The sequence below is a fragment of the Neomonachus schauinslandi genome, chromosome 5, assembly GCF_002201575.2.
Source record: "Neomonachus schauinslandi chromosome 5, ASM220157v2, whole genome shotgun sequence".
Taxonomy (NCBI): domain Eukaryota; kingdom Metazoa; phylum Chordata; class Mammalia; order Carnivora; family Phocidae; genus Neomonachus; species Neomonachus schauinslandi.
Genome location: NC_058407.1, coordinates 113,075,062 through 113,088,474, shown reverse-complemented (window position 1 = coordinate 113,088,474; position 13,413 = coordinate 113,075,062). Strand labels below are relative to the sequence as shown.

The following is a 13,413-nucleotide window of genomic DNA, read 5'->3' as shown; positions in this document are numbered from 1 at the left end:
AAATAAATAAATAAATAAATAAATAAATAAATAAATAAATAAATAAAATCTTTTTTGAAAATCCCTCTGCTAGAGGTGTTGAGGATAGACAGAACAAGAGCACTGGCAGTGAGACCAGGTAGGAGGCAATGACGGTAGTCTAGGTGGAGAAGAAGCAAGGATGTGAACTGAAGGGGGTGGAGGGGGACTGTCAGAAAAAAAAACAAATTTAATGTTAATGCTTAAGATTCTATTTCCAGGGGCGCCTGGGTGGCTCAGTCGTTAAGCGTCTGCCTTCGGCTCGGGTCGTGATCCCGGGGTCCTGGGATCGAGCCCCACATCGGGCTCCCTGCTCAGTGGGAAGCCTGCTTCTCCCTCTCTCACTTCCCCTGCTTGTGTTCCCTCTCTCACTGTGTCTCTCTCTGTCAAATAAATAAATAAAATCTTTAAAAAAAAAAAAAAAGATTCTATTTCCAGAATTTAAAAAAATTGATTGGGAAAGAACCTGTAATCAAAAATATTCTCCCAATTCCAAAACAAGGTAGAGAGACAACTCTCCTTCAGTGTCTACTGTTTTTGCACATCCTACAAGAAAAGGCACTGCGCCCTCTGTCCTGGATATTTATACAGTATTTATATAGCCTTAGAAGATGTAGTGTTTTCCTGGAGAGCAAAAGGCAGGTTTGTTTACTGTCCAGTGTATTAAAAATAATGTCAGCCCTGGGGCAAAGGTCAGGAAGGTTTATTGCCCATTATAAAAGATCTGGTCCTCTACTTGGGAGTCCCTTTCCTGTAATCTACCCAACTCTGTGCAGACACCACTTGGCTCTCTTTTCAGTATCCTATGGAAATTGGGCCTAGTTATCTAGCACAAATGCTGACACTGGCTACTGCTACTGCCATGAGCAATGACATTCTGCATCTTGCCCAAGAGTCTCTTGTCTTTAATAGTATCTATGAAATTGTGGCAGGCTAACTTCTTAGCTTGCACAAAGGGTAAAATCTTAAACTCTTCACAATTTTTGACAGTTTTGACAATGAGGATGGAATACTGACAGAGTTTCTAGAAATGGAATGAAAGACCAGTTAACAGGAATCGACATAAGTCCATGGGAATCGGGAGTGAACATGCTGACCAAATGGGATGGTCAACCAAGCAATGAATGGTCCTCCATTTTACTGCCTATTAATAAAGGCTAAATTGAGGATGTAGTTTCAGGTTGAATATCATTTTGTAGGTTCAAAGGCAGAAGTCTGAATGATACCCCAGTTACTGTCAACTTTCCATCAACCTGACAGTTGGCCTCAGCAGGTCTGTCCTGTGAACAACTGGTAATAAGATTTATCTGGCAGAGGGAGTGGGGAACACAAAGGACTGTTCCTCTTCAGACAGTGTTACACCCAATGTTACACTGGGTGCCAAGGAGAAAAACTGCAACCACTGTGGTCAGAACCAAAAGAATCTTCAGAACTTCAGCTAGTTTGCTTAGGAGATGTAGGGATGGGACACATAATGCTTATTTAAAAAGATGGCAACAGCTGACTATCTTATTGCTTAGACCCTCCTGCAGTCTATTCTGTCAACATTCAATCCATTCAAGATGAGTAAAAGAGGGGCGCCTGGGTGGTTGTCAGTTGAGTGTCCAATTCTTGATTTTGGCTCAGGTCATGATCTCAGGGTTGTGGAATATTTAGTCCCACGTCGGGCTCCGTGCTCAATGGAATGTCTGCTTGGGATCCTCTCTCGCCCTCTCCCTCTCCCTAGCGCATTCTCTCTCTCCCTCTCTCTCCCTCTCTCGCTCTCAAATAAATAAATAAATAAATCTTTTTTAAAAAGATGAGTAAAGACCTCAGCATTTTTTGGCAATGGGTCCTGTCTGCTCCAAGAGAGCTTTTCCTACCACCCTCCCCACCCCATCCCAAATTTCACTAAGAGAAACTGTGGCAGGCACTGACTTGTCTTCAGGCTCTTACTGTACTGAACTTGGTTTAAAATGATAATGAAGGGGGGTGCCTGGGTGGCTCAGTTGTCAAGCATCTGCCTTCGGCTCCGGTCATGATCCCGGGGTCCTGGGATCGAGTTCCACATTGGGCTCCCTGCTCCACGGGAAGCCTGCTTCTCCCTCTCCCACTCCCCCCTTCTTGTGTTCCCTCTCTCGCTGTCTCTCTCTGTCAAATAAATAAATAAAATCTTAAAAAAAAAAAAAAAAGATAATGAAGGTGATTCACTAGAGAATGAGAAACTTGACCAAAGAAATCTAGATAAATTCTTGCTGTCAGACCTTCTAGCCTTGGAAAACTCCTCTAATTCTTCTTATGTTGAAATCAAGCAAGAATTTAAGAGATGTTATCTTGACAATGGAGCAGCAAATAGCCAACATTAGGTAGACTCCTAAAAACAATGCTGTCACTGTGCAGATCTTAGCCCAAGTCATCCAAAGGGCACAAGCTCATTTCCCTGGTCAGAAAGCAATGTAGTTGTAGCTGTTGAATGCCAGTATTGATGACCTTGCCACAGAACATGGGACTTTGGGAGGATCAAAAATACCACAGATTTATTCGATTGCTCAGCACGCAGCTAGAGCACTGCTCAAAACTGAAAGGAAATGCACCTTGTTTACGGCTGCAGAGCTGCTCTCTCCCAATCTCCCCATAGCCCAGCCTCAGCTGCTTTACAGAGAAAGATGATTGGGGGTGGAGATGAGTTTTCCTAGTTCCCAAGGGGAATTGAAGATCAATCATACCCAGGTACGCGAGAACACCAGGAAGAGGAGGGACTCAAAATTTTATGGCTCTGTTAGATACACGAGACCACATCACCTTCATACCCATCATGTGGAGGAAGAGGGTACATGCTTTCAGCTACCAAGGTTTGGGTGGGATTCACAGTGGGGAAAGAGTAACTAACCCATACTTTTCAGATGGTATCTTTGGATCTGGTCCCCTAAATTGGGAGTTCCTTTCCTGTAATCCACCCAACTCTGTGCAGACATCACTCGGCTCTCTTTTCAGTATCCTATGGAAATTTGGTGTATTACTGTTGTGGCTTCTATCACTGAATATATAATTTACTGATATTTTACATGCCTGTACTGTGAATGCTCCTAAGTGCCAGAGGGGATTATGCCAACTGAGAAGAGCCCATGTAGAAAGCACTGGCAGCTTTAGCACCCCAAAATCCTTATGACCCCTTTGTGTACAAGTCTCCACGCACACACGATTTTACTGACTGGAGTCTCTGGCAAGAGGTGCAGCCGCCACTAAGGTGTCCCTTGGTTTCTGGATTCAATGCCTCCCTGACACAGCCACCACGTGCACTCCTTTTGAAGTTTCCCATTTGAGGATGGGTCAACTCAAACTCAATGACTAATAAGATGGTAAGAGCCTAACAAGCTTCTCTTACCACATTAAAGTAGTATACTCAAGGATGCAGCCAGCCAGGCCCCTATGATATTTCAGCTTTAAATGAAAAAGTGGCAGTTATCCCTTTGGGGAAATTTTAGCCTCCATTCTGCCTAACTAAAGTTGTTGGCTCATTGAGGCCCCTGATTCACAGAGGATCCCATAAATGCCTGGGCCTGGTTCACTAATGAATGATTCAATTACACTGAAACCCTATGCTGTTCAGTGGCCTACTATGCTGTTCAATTTCAGGGCCAGCTACACAGAGCTGAAAATGGGTGTGGCTGCTTTGCTCTGTGGGCAGAATTCAAGGATGTTCTCACAGATCTGACCAATATTCCTCTTCATAAACCTTGTTATATCTTTACTGATTCTGGGTCTGTTACCAATGACCTAGCTGTTTGGCCTACGACTTGTAAAACTACAGACTGACTAAAAACTAGCCATAAACTGTGGGGACATATTGCAGTTGCTGATCAGATAGTCTAGGTCACAAATATAGATGCCCATGGCAAGGGACCATTGTCTGATGAGATCAAATGGAATGAAGCTACTGATCAGGCCTGTACTGCCCAGACTGCCATTACTGCTGCAGGATCTATCAACACATGTACCATCACAGAACAGATACAGAGTAAAGCACTCTCTATTTCTGATGCGGAGGCAACCACTGCATCCCACACTTCAAATTCTCAGAAGACCCATTTATCTCATATGACAGAGGCCATATCTCTTCCTACTGACAGACTGGTTACATCAGATCTTTGACCCCCCTCTTCAGGCTATTAGTGGGGCCTTACTGTTGATGACACTTTCTCAAGTAGGATACTGCTATTCCAGTCCAGTGAGCTGACTCCAGCCACACCAGTGTTACCCTTGACACTAATCTGTGCCATGTTTTTCACTTTCCAAACCATTTGCAGTCTGATAGTATGTTTTTATTCTAGAAGTCACTAACAATGGGCTACTAGTCAAGGCACCTGGCTGGCTCAGTTGGTAGAGCATGCAACTCTTGATCTTAGGGTTATGAGTTCAAGCCCCACGTTGGGTGTAGAGATTACTTAAAAAATAAAATCTTAAAAAAATGGTTAAGATAGGAAATTTTATGTCATGTGTATTTTACAATTAAAAAATTTTTTTAATCAACTCAGAAAGATTTCTGACTATACCTCCTTAATTCTTCCTGGTTCACACACATCAGTACAGCAGTTTGGTCACTGAACGTGGATGTCCCTAGGAAGCGATCATCTCCTCTTTGCCACTTGTGATGTGTCCTAACCATTACCAAGCATGATGCTTCTTTCTTTTGCCTAATGGAAACCCCAAGCTGGCCTGATTGGTACACCCTCCGGATGGCAGCCTAGACAAAAGAAGGTCTTGGGAATTCTAACTTATTTCTGGTTCAGCCACCTGAATTTTCTTGATGGATTTCTTAGATAATAAAGATAATGACCATTTGGTTAAGAAAGTATACTGATCACCAAGTCCCCTTACAGTGAATCATGTGGCCCAAAACAGGAGACATAATAGGGTCTCTTTAAGTTTAATAAAAAATGCCCTTGTCCCTCTTGCACCTGACCATTCCAGAAAAAAGGTCTGGGTAAGAGTCAGGGATGACTGGGAAAAAGGGAGAAGTTAGCTACTGGTATGCTTTCAGCTACCAAGGTTTGGGTGGGATTCACAGTAGGGAAAGAGTAACTAACCCATACTTTTCAGATGGTATCTTTGGATCTGGTCCAACATCTATGCAACTAAGATCTCTGTCTTTCAAAATCACCCCTGGAGCTTTTCTCACAAAGGAAAATTCCCTGGTGCAGCTCTCCTACACAGTGCCCGAGTATCTTAAATTGAACTGACAGCTGAGTCTGCCATACCCTGCTGTACGGCTCTGATCACAAAAGGATCACCATTCTCTTTAACCTCAAGGAACAGTCTTTAGGAAGCAACAGAGGGTAATCCTAGCTCCTGCACTTACCACATAAAACACCTGTCAATACCTCCAGGTGTCTTTCCTATAGCTATCATTCAGTCATTCCAAAGGCCAGATGAATGCTACCTGGTTGATGGCATAGATAAACAGGACAGACGGTCTGACTGCCTTCAGGTAATCCCTCCAAAAACAATCATTAGACTCGGTTATTTGTACTGAACTGTGACCCGTAAGGCCTACCAGCTCTGCAAGAGGCAACAACAGAGAAACTGTCAGCCTGTACTCCCTGACTTCCGTCCTATCTGGGGGACAGAGGGACAACAACTGTAAACACCACATTCTGCACCTTAGGGGTGGTCATAAGAGACCTTCAAGTGTTTAAGCACCACAAGGAGATCATGTAGTCTGCAGACAACTGCTCTTTCCAAAGTAAGGCTATTCTGTTTTTTCCATGCCAACAGAGCTCTCGCAAACATGGTGAACATTCCTAAAACCCGCTGGACTTTCTGCAAGAAGTGTGGCAAGCACCAACCCCACAGAGTGACACAATACAAGAAAAGCAAAGATTCTCCTTATGCCCAGGGAAAGCGGCATTATGACAGGAAGCAGCATGGCAATGGTGGGCATACTAAGCCGATTTTCTGGAAAAAAGGCTAAAACTACAAAGAAGATTGTGCTGAGGCATGAATGTGTGTTGAGCCCAACTGCAGATCTAAGAGAATGCTGGTTATTAAGAGATGCAAGCATTTTGAACTGGGAGGAGATAAGAGAAAGGGCCAAATGATCTAGTTCTAAGCTTCATATTTGTTATATTATGAAGACAAAAAAATCCTGAGGTTATGTTTAAGAAACAAAGTAAGGCTATTCTAAATTATTGGGGGGGGGGGGCGCACAGTGGACCTCTCAGAAGGATAACTGACTTGTTAATTATGTGCAGTATGAGGCAGTTATGCCTAAAATGGGAGTCATCCAATTAGAAAAGATAGTTTAAAATTTGTCCCAGACTTCAGCTGAGGTGATCAGTGACATCACCTCAGCCTTGGGGCCATCCAGGTCAGTCTCAACTCACTGTGATCAGGATTACTATGGATGACAGAATTGCCCTAGACTTCCTCCTCGCAGGCAAAGCCCAAATCTGTGCATTCCTTAATATATCCTGCAGTTCTTAGATTAATGCCTTGGGTCAAGTAGAAAGTTGGTGAAGAAACTTGAAGAGAAAGCCACTTGGCTCTCTAAGGCAGACCCTGAAGGTTAATGGCACTTGTTCAGCTGCTTGGGTCTACGACCCTACGGAGCACAGTTGAGGTCAATATTGCAGTTTGGCGTCATCCTGCTACCCTGCTGACAGTACATAACCTCAATTAAATGTCTTATGAGATAAACTGGATGACTCTGGTCCCAGCCTTTGTCAGACAAATTAATCAGAAGGACCAATGAAGAGCATCATTATGGGAAATTTTACCAGAAGCCAAGCAATGTATAGAAATTAGGGGAAAAACTTGTTGAAGGCGAATTATCTATGTTCCATAATATTTATATATATATCTTTTAAGTGGAGCCATTGCCTCTCTTTGTTCCATAATATATTGTTAAGTATGTTTGTATAGCAAACAGCCATGAAGGATAAAAATGTCTCCCTCCGGACATGAACAGACAGGTTCATTTACTATCTAGTATAACAAAAATGACATATCCCTCCAGGATTAACATCAGGCAGGCTACTTCCCATTATAAAAGTTTGGGTTCCCTAACCTAGAGGCTCCTCTCCTATAACAGACGATACTGCAATACAGGAGAGGCATCACTCAGCCCTCTTCAAATTTTTCTATGGAGCTTGGGCTTGGAAAACTGGCACAATATACCAACACTGGCTCTTGCTATTGTCATGAATAATAAAGTCCTATGTCTATGACCCAGAAGTCTTGCATCTTCTACCAACATCTATGCAACTATGGCAAGCTAACTTGCTAGCTTGCATAGAGGGCAAAATCTCAGACCCTTCACAGTTCCTAAAAAAAAGCAAACCCGTTTTTATAGTGAAACAATTCATACTCAAGCCAGTCCCCTCCCGCTCAGTAACTCTGAAGATTATCTGATATAGTCATTCATGTTAGAAATTGTAGTTAAAAAGCTACATTTTTTAATGCCTCCACTTATCTTTTAAATTCTTTCCTTTTCTGGGGTGCCTGGGGGGCTCAGTCGGTTAAGCATCCGACTCTTGGTTGCAGCTCAGGTCATGATCTCATGGGTGGTGAGATCAAGCCCCACACTGGGCTTGGTGCTCAGTGGGGAGTCTGCTTGAAGATTCTCTCCCTCTGCTGTCCCCCCACTCACATGCCCACATGTGTACATGCTCTCTCTCCAAAATAAATCTTTTTAAAAATGAAATAAACTATTTTCCTTTTCTATAGCAGAATTTTAATTAGTACAAATTTGGATTGACATGGAATTAATTTTGGGTATTCATAATACTACAGAAGGGGGCGCCTGGGTGGCTCAGTTGTTAAGCGTCTGCCTTCGGCTCAGGTCATGATCCCAGGCTCCTGGGATCGAGCCCCGCATCGGGCTTCCTGCTCCGTGGGAATCCTGCTTCTCCCTCTCCCACTCCCCCTGCTTGTGCTTTCTCTCTCGCTGTGTCTCTCTCTGTCAAATAAATAAATAAAATCTTAAAAAAAAAAAAAAAATGGGTAGCATAATACTACAGAAAAGAAAATACTGAGATTTCACTGGAGGGTAAAAAAACATGGACCAACACTCACCCTGGTTTGCTCTTAACTCCCTGAACACTCATTTCTGTGTCCTTTGCAAGGTCACCTTACAAATACAATGCCTCTGCATTGTGTCCTAGCTTCTCTCGGCTTTATAACCTCTCCTTGGCAAACTCATCCACATTCAAGTTTAAATTGCCATTTATATACACATAAACTTTATTCTAGACCTCTCCTCTGAGCTGCAGATTTGTACAAAAAAAGTGTAACGGGGCGCCTGGGTGGCTCAGCTGGTTGTTTGGTTTTGGCTCAGGTCATGATCTCGGGGTCATGAGTTCAAGTCTCACGTTAGGCTCCACACTCAGCACAGAGTCTGCTTGACATTCTCTTCCTCTGCCCTTCCCCCTATTCACAATGTTCTCTCTCTAAAATAAATAAGTCTAAAAAAAAAAGTAACATTCCCCCCAGGTATGTCAATGGTACCTCAAAATGAAAGTACCCAAAATCAAACATACAGTCTACTCAACTCTATTTCAATGTCCTACGAGAGTTCTCTATCAAGTTATTTAAGTCAGACATCTAGCACTTAGTTTATATCCAGTATCACTAAATCTTGTCACATTTACCTTTAACAAATGTTGGTGAGGATGTGGAGAAAAGGGAACCCCTGTGCACTGTTAGTGGGAATGCAAACGGGTGCAGCCACTATATAAAACAGTAAGGAGGTTCCTCAGAAAATTAAAAATAGAACTACATATGATCCAGCAATTCCACCTGATTATTTATCTGAAGAAAATAAAAACACTAATTCAAAAATATATATGCACTCCCATGTTCACTGCAGCATTGTTTATAATATCCAAGATATGGGGGGAAAAATATCTAAGTGTCCATCAATGAATGAATGGGTAAAGCTGTGGTATATGTATGTATGTGTGTGTGTGTGTACACGCACACACCCACCACCACCACCACAATGGTATACCACACAATGGAGTGCTTTTCAGCCATAAAAAAGTATGAAATATTGTCATTTGTAACAACATGAATGGACCTTGAGGGTATTATGCTAAGTGAAATGAGACAGAGAAAGACAAATACCGTATGACCTCACTTATACATGGAATCTAAAAAACAAACAAAAAACAAGCCCACAGGTACAGATCAGTAGTTGCCAGAGGCAGGGGCTAGGCAAAATGGGTTAAGGGAGTCAAAAGGTACAACGGACAATTACAAAATAAGTAAGTCATGGGGATGTAATGTGCCACATAGTGGCTATCATTAATAATACTTTATTGCATATTTGAAAGTTGCTAAGAGTAAATCTGAAAAGTCTTCGTAACAAGAAAATAATTTTTGTTAACTATGTTTGGGGACAGATGTTAACTAGACTTATTGTGGTGATCACTTTGCAATATATACAAATACTGAATCATTATGTTGGACAGCTGAAACTAATATGTCAATTTTACCTCAATTTAAAAACATACATATACACAAACCAGAAATGTGTTTCCTTCTGTCTCCAACAGCTTAATCCTAGTCAATCTACTGTACCGTCTCTCACCTTAATTATTGCAAAAGCCTTCTAACTGGTTCACTTGCATCCAAACTATTCTCTTTCCAATCTGTTCTTTATGGTGTAACCATGGTGATCTTTACAAAAACAGTAAACTTGAGAAAACAAAATGAAAAACTTTGAAGATATCTCACCTGCTTAAATCCTATTAAAAGAACATCCCACATGGTTCCCAGTCTTCATGGGAAAAACAAATTCAAACTGGCTCGAGTTCTTTCCCTATTTCTCTCAAATATCATGGTAACTCTCCTTAAAATAATCTTTTTCACCCTCCCTACTTCCCTTACACACTGCAGATATATTCAGGACACTATTTCAAATTACTTGAAGTTTTTTTCTCTGAGTCCACTCCCTCCCTAGTTTCCCAAGTAGGAATCACAAAAGTCCATATCACAACCCTTCAGGTAATGCACAACCCTCCATATGGCAGGGTGAGTGAATATAGCAGGTAGGAGGAGGGAAACAGACTTGGAACATTTGTATAACAACAGCATGCATATGCTTACCCAGCCAAAGTTAGCTTTTTCAGGGAGACTAATTCCTTCTTACACTTGAATTTCCTTACTTTCACGGTTTTTTCATCTTTAGATAGCAAAATAAGCAGTTTGATATAACGAAAATTAGTTTTCAATTATAATATACTGGAGATAAAATTTAAGAGCTACTCTAGTTACCCATGTGATCACCCGGCAGCAATCCCTACACCTATGAAGCATAGCTGAAAACCATTGGTTTCAAGAAAATACACACACATACACACACAAATATGAAATCAGAAAACCTAAGTTTGAACACTGGCTCTTTCACGTACTAGTTGTGATATTTCATATAAGCTTTTTAGCTCACTAAGATTCCATTTTGCTTACATATAATGGAGATGGGATAACAGAATAATATTGCTTGATACAAAAAAGTACTAAAAAATTTTAACCAAATCTGAATCTTATTTATCAAACTATCCAATCTACAACCCTGAAGTTAAGGCAATATACGTCTAAAATATTAATGTGAAAAAATGTACGTATCACATTGTGTATTAGAAATATAATGAATGTTGAACCTGGAGTCAACTAAGGGCTAAGTGAACTAAGCCAAACACAGAAAGAAAAAAAACTGCATCATCTCACTTCTAGGTAGAATCTAAAAAAAGTCAAACACACACAAGGAGATGAGGTGGGGAGGTGGAGGAAATGAAGAATCTAAAAAGTTGAATGCACAAAAAGCAGAGCAGAAGATGGTCACCGGACTCTGGGAGTGGGGGAAATGGGGAGATACTGGTTAAAGGCTACAAAGTTGCAGCTACACAGAATGAGTAAGCCTAGATATCTAATGGATAGCATGATGATTACAATTAACAACACAGTATTGAATACTGGAAATTTACAAAGTAAATTTCAGGCGCTCTCATCACACACACAACAGGTAACCCTATGAGAAGAAGAAACATTAATTAGCTTGACTATAGTAATCATTTCACTATGTATATATACATCAAATCATGTTGTACACCTTAAATATACACAATTTTTATTTTAAAAGATAAAATAAAAAAAGATTATGAATGCGAATTATGTTCAAATCTCCAGTTTTGCAATAGTAGGATGTTAGAGGACTCCTCAGAGCCAGTCTAATGAGCATTACGATTCTGGAAGCTCGAAACTCAATGATTCCAAGGTAAACAAGCCCTAAAGACTGAAACTGACTTGAAAGAAGAAAGCATATGTTACAGACATGGCTACCAGCAGGACAAACTAGAGAAAAGGCTAGAAACCCAAAGACAAGTTCTGTTCTGATAAATAAAGATCATGTTTGATGATTCAGCACCTAACGAAGTGATCAAGACAAAATAGAATGTACATGGAGATAAATTTGGAAGTAAAAGATAGAATGAACATGTTCAGAGGATCAGCTTTTAAGGGAAGAGTACATTCCTGAAGACCTTTTACATAATTCAAAGCTCAAAAAATCAAAGAACTAAATTTAACATAAGGCAGTGTTTCTGTTTACTGCCTAAACGTCAAATGACAATAAAATAGTTTAACAATTTCCTTGTCCAGTTTTGAAATTATGCAATGGTTTGTAAAAAAAAAAAAAAAAAAAATTTTAAGATTTTATTTATTTATCTGAGAGACCGCGAGCGAGCACAATCAGGGGAAGCGGCAGATGGAGAAGCAGGCTCCGCACTGAGCAGGGAGCCTGATGCAGGACTTGATCCCTGAACTCTGGGATCATTACTGAGCCAAAGGCAGATGCTCAACCACCTGAGCCACCCAAGCACCCTTGTAGAAATTTTTACTTTGAAGAAAGTCTTCATATTTTAAAAATAATTTTTTCAATTTTATTAATATTTTATGTTGCATTTTCAGCACACAAAATGAAATTGTACAACAATGGGCCAGGAACAAAGACATAGTTGCAACAGTTGAATACAAAGCAAATGAGGCCTCTGAATTTGGGTAATGTAAGAGGCATAATCTAGAGCTAAGGTAACACAAATAGAAAACTCTTTTGACAGACTCAATACAACAAGTACAAATAATATCAAGAGTTGTGAGAGAAACATGACAATGTGGAACGTAAGATAATCAACAGAAATGACCAGAACATCCTGAATAAAATCATAACAAACTCTCTCCCCAACCAGTTATAAATAAGGGAAGAAATATGGAAACAGTGAAATCGGAGTTTGAACCTGAAAAAAAAATTATGTGGCCTTCCAAGCCTCACACACACCCACTTACTCACAACCAGACATCTCTGTCACTCCCCCACTCCCATCCAATGAAGTATTGATGCCAAATCTTCCAATCTGATCCACAACTTCAATGCCTCCTAATAAAAACCCCAGCAGGTCTTTTCTAGTTTCAAAATATATACAGAAGGGCAAAGGGGAAAGAATGACCAAGATAAGGTTAAAAAAAAATTAGAGGGCGCCTGGGTGGCTCAGTCGTTGGGCGTCTGCCTTCAGCTCAGGTCATGGTCCCAGGGTCCTGGGATGGAGCCCCATATCAGGCTCCCTGCACCGTGGGAAGCCTGCTTCTCCCTCTCCCACTCCCCCTGCTTGTGTTCCCTCTCTCGTTGTGTCTCTCTCTGTCAAATAAATAAAATCTTTAAAAAAAAAACTCGCTGTATCTCTCTGTCAAATAAATAAAATCTTTAAAAAAAAAAAAATTAGAAAAGGGGAGGAGGGACTTGCCATTGAGATTTATTATAAAGCCATAGTGAATAAGACTATGGACAAATTCAACAGAAGAGAGAACTCAGAAACAAGCTCACACTTAACAAGGAAACTTGGTATCTCACAGGGATGACAAAGTAGGAAAGAATACATTATTCAAATGAGGCAACTAGTTTCCATATAGAAAGAAACACTAAAAATGGAACCCAACCTCACACTACAGGGAAAAAATCAATTCCAGATCCATTAAATGTAAATGCAAATAAGCGGCATATTTATATTTGAAATATTATATGAAATAATATACATATAATATTATATTAATATGGATGAACTATACATGAAGTACAGATAAATCTTGGAAACATAATGCATAATTTAAAAAAAGCAAGCAATGCTAGACTACATACAGCATGAACCTATTTTTACTAAACCCAAATATAAACAAAATTAAACAACAATTGTTTAGGAATACATATTTATGTGATAAACTTTTTTGAAGTGCAAGGAAATTTGGAGTATGGGTTGAAGCACATAGGAAGAAGAAACAGAACTGATCACTTTCTAGGTAACTTTGGTGGTGGATTCATAGATATTTGTTTTATTATTACAAATGTTGTAACATGCATTACATTTA

General features: G+C 40.4%; 1 protein-coding gene and 1 pseudogene across 14 annotated transcripts in view; one reads left to right on the top strand and one right to left on the bottom strand.

The window, feature by feature from the left end:
• Positions 1–13,413, bottom strand: part of ABI1 (abl interactor 1) — a 137,808-nt gene that overhangs the window by 31,279 nt on the left and 93,116 nt on the right. The window lies entirely within an intron of this gene.
• LOC110577717 lies at positions 5,786–6,100 on the top strand (annotated as a pseudogene).